This window comes from Ostrea edulis, chromosome 9, assembly GCF_947568905.1.
Source record: "Ostrea edulis chromosome 9, xbOstEdul1.1, whole genome shotgun sequence".
In the NCBI taxonomy this organism is placed as follows: domain Eukaryota; kingdom Metazoa; phylum Mollusca; class Bivalvia; order Ostreida; family Ostreidae; genus Ostrea; species Ostrea edulis.
This window is the reverse complement of record NC_079172.1, coordinates 49,631,409-49,635,351: the sequence shown is the minus strand read 5'-3', so window position 1 is coordinate 49,635,351 and position 3,943 is coordinate 49,631,409. Positions and strand designations below refer to the sequence as shown.

At 31.4% G+C, this 3,943-nt stretch overlaps 1 pseudogene; it reads left to right on the top strand.

Moving 5' to 3' along the window:
• Positions 1-264: 264 nt before the first annotated feature.
• LOC125659239 (uncharacterized) lies at positions 265-3,395 on the top strand (annotated as a pseudogene).
• The last annotated feature ends 548 nt before the right edge of the window (positions 3,396-3,943 follow it).

Sequence of the window (3,943 nt, the reverse complement as noted above, 5' to 3'; positions counted from 1 at the left end):
AATTCTTTGTCCCAATGGTTCTTGAGAAGATTTTTAAAGATGTTTTTATATATATATATTAGCATGTAAAACTTTGATCCCCTATTGTGACTCCATCCTAACCCCAGGGACCATGATTTTAACAAAATCGAATCTGCAATATGTCAGGAAGCTTTCATGTAAATCTCTGCTTTTCTTGAGAAGAAGACGTTTAAAGATTTTCCCTATATATTTATATGTAAAACTTTGATCCCCTATCGTGACCCCATCCTACCCCCAGGAGTCATGATTGTAAGAATCTTGAATCTACACTATGTCAGGAAGCTTTCATGTAAATTTCAGCTCCTCTGGCCCATTGGTTTTTGAAAATATATTTTAATGACCCCATCCTATTTTTGCATTTTCCCTTTGAGGTAAGCATGTTCCATCATTTGAACAAATTTGAAAGCCCTTCACCCAAGGATGCTTTGTGCCAAGTGTGGTTGAAATTAGTTCAGTCGTTTCGGAGAAGAAGATTAAAATGTGAAAAGTTCATGCCGACGACGACAGGCAACGGACACATTTTGATCAAAAAAGCATTTGTTAAAATATTTCTTTTTTTTTAATATTGAATTATCTTTCTTTACGACTTAGACTTCAAACCCGTTTAGAGTTACCATTCTTAATTCGAGCACGTACTTCCTGTTTACCTGTGAGTGTGTTTCACGCATCGGTCGATTGTTCCAATCATTCATTTTCTACTTAGAGATAGCACACACTGTAAGTAGTCTTTTGCAGTTCATTATCATGATTCTCTTCGCCTTTGAATACATATGTACTTTATTTTGGTTTGTTAGCTATTCTTGTATATTATATTTAGAAGTGGCATACATCTGAATATTTTCTATGGAACACCGTTAGTGTCATATGTATCTTTCACATAAATGTACGCGCTTAACAATGTTTTCTACGGAAACAAGTTTGTGATAAAATTAAATCCAAATTTTGACTATTTTCTTTTTGTAACATTTCTTAAGTTTATTTTTGATTATTTATTTATTCATTTGTAATTTAACAGTATATTTATTACACCTTTTGCTTGTTTCAGTCTTTTACCACACATGAAGTACATAATAAAGACTACGCACCGTCCTATTGTGTCTTTGGTTATACTATCTGCAAAAGTAATGGCAGAATAAAAGCTCTCTTGAGCCTTCGGCTCAGGTGAGCTAAAAACCAGGGTTTAATTTGTTTTTATATTTTGCCTTTGATAAAAGAATTTAAAACAAAATTGTAATTTTTATGTTAGACGATTGTTTTATAGATTATTATACACTCGTTGAAACTGCATAGTACTTTTTTTTTTAAATTGTCAGGCAATATTTATGTCGATTGGGGAAAAAATTTGATGATCTGGCAAAGGAAGTGAAAGAAATTAAAGAGCAGAGAAAAAAAACACCGAAAACAAGAGTCCAGCCTCTTTGTACCTCCACACATAAGAGTAAGTGTGTATATATATACATGATACCAGTACTTTTATAACAGGATAGAGGTTAGAGCTAGGCGAAAGTCTTTACAGTTTTAAATAAATGACTTTTTAGGAAAACCAGTTTTATACTATACCATTTATCAAAGTTGATGAAATATATTGGATATGATTGAAGTATGACAACAGAGATACATTATGCTGCATCGATTATGAATTGTTTTAACAGACAGCAGTACATTATGCATATAAACATGCACTAGAGGATGGGTCATCTGAGTGGCAGACGAAAGTGGCTGACAAAAGGACAAAGTATGAAAATATAAGAACATTTTATCTCAGATTTAGAATACTGTAAACCAACATTGGTTGCTGGTTGATTTACAATTATCTTTTTCAAAAACAGTAATTAATAAAAATGGGCAAACTTGTAAGCACACTTATGATAAGAAGTGGAAATATTAACATGTACTTAATAAACAACCATTCACGAACACATGCACCATTATTGATACATGTATGTATTACAATAAACATGAAATTAGGTATCTGCAGCAATGACTTACATACCGGTACTGTCATGTCTCTATTCATTTATTATTTGTCCCTCTTTTTAGGCCCTCCTCTGACATCAATAAAAACACAACTGAGGCAGAGAAAATGATTGTGAAAGGCCTTCATCCTGATGTACAGGAGGGAATTATACAAAGTATGTTAACATATACATGTGTTTATTGGGAACGTATAGAAAATGGAGACATTAAGAATTTTTGACCAATATTTTTATATTAGATATATGTAATCTTATAATTTTGTTTTTATAACCAACTAAAATATAAAAATTGTTCACTCCATAGCTATGATCTTTGCAATAATCATACTGCATTGTAGAATTTATCATGATTTGTAGTACACTGTAACTGATCATGAACTTAAGTCAAAATAAGTTTACATCAAAACTTCATAAATTGCAGTAGCCATCAACACATACTTTGATTCAATGGCACAAAAACACCATAAAGAGAGGATGGGGAAAGTGGACCAACACAAGAACAAGATGGTCCACTATAGTAGGAGGAAAAGGGTGTGTACATTTATAACTTATAACTTTATAACTTGACTGACAAGAACAATACCAAACCATGTATAAAGTGAAGGACTGAATCAGGTGCATAACTGTAAAACATGTAATTACTGTTTTGTTGTAAAATAACAATATGTAGAATTAGAAAGTTATGTGTTCTTTTGTAGAAATTACAATGGAGAACATCGATGATCTCCAAGAAAGCAGGTTGGGATGAGGCAATAAATGTTAAAGATCCATGCTGTAATGGACATGACTCTTATGTCCTCAGTGGAAGATGTTTTCTCTGATGATGATCAAGAGAAGCTATTTTTCAAAATTAAACCTCTTCCTTGGAGGTCAGATGAGATGAATGAAGTAATCAAACAGCTTGACCAAAAATATGAACGATCTCGGTCAAGCAGATCGAAACGAGAAATGGTAAAGAGGACCCAAGGAGACAATCCTTCTACCAGACCAAAACCCACTCATTTTAAAGAAGAGCAGGAATGGATATTTACCAATTAATTCAAATTAAACATGTTAGCCAAATATTTTGAAATAATTTAGTTCAGTCCAGATTAATAATTTTTGTTTATTTTTGTTGACATTTGGGCCTTTTAAATATACATGTATTAACAATAGTTGGAAAGATGAAATTCTTCAGGAACCCTGTTGTTGTTTCAATCTTAAAGGGACATGGACACAATTTAGGTTGAAAATTTTCATAACAACTGACACTCAAATTTCAGCTGATCATTAGAAATATTTTAATTAACAATTGCAACTATAAAAATGAAGATATTGTTCATTACATATATTTTTTCGTATATATGAATTTACATCCCAGGCAAGATGTTATTTGAAATAAAAAATGCAATAAAAATATTAATTATTCACGTCTTTTCTTTCTAAGGCAACTAATTCATGATAACATATTTTGTGAATTTTCACAGAATGAAGCTTACTATATAGTTCGTATGCTTAAACTTAATTAAACTTCTCCTAAAGTGAAGTTTAACTCTAGCTTATATGGAAGCTTTATAGAGATGCAGAATAATAATGCGAACTCCAATTAAGTTTAATATGGATGCATTATACGCCAAATTTTGCGTAATTTGACGTTTAATATTGCTTACATCTGTAAATATGAAATTAAATGGAGGGAAATATGTGAAAAGTAAAATATGTTTAATATGGGTGGATTATACTCCGAACTCCGAGTACATGTATATTGACGTTTAATATCGCTTATGTGTGTTTAATGGAGTAAAATGTGATGATTAAATTCTCAACTAGACGTAAAATGACGTTTAATTTTATTTAAACATGGTATTTACTTGGCATATAATCGACATTAAACGTCATTAAATTTTGGCGTTTACGGAAAATTATACACCACTGGAAACACAAAGTAAATTTGACATTTAATTTTC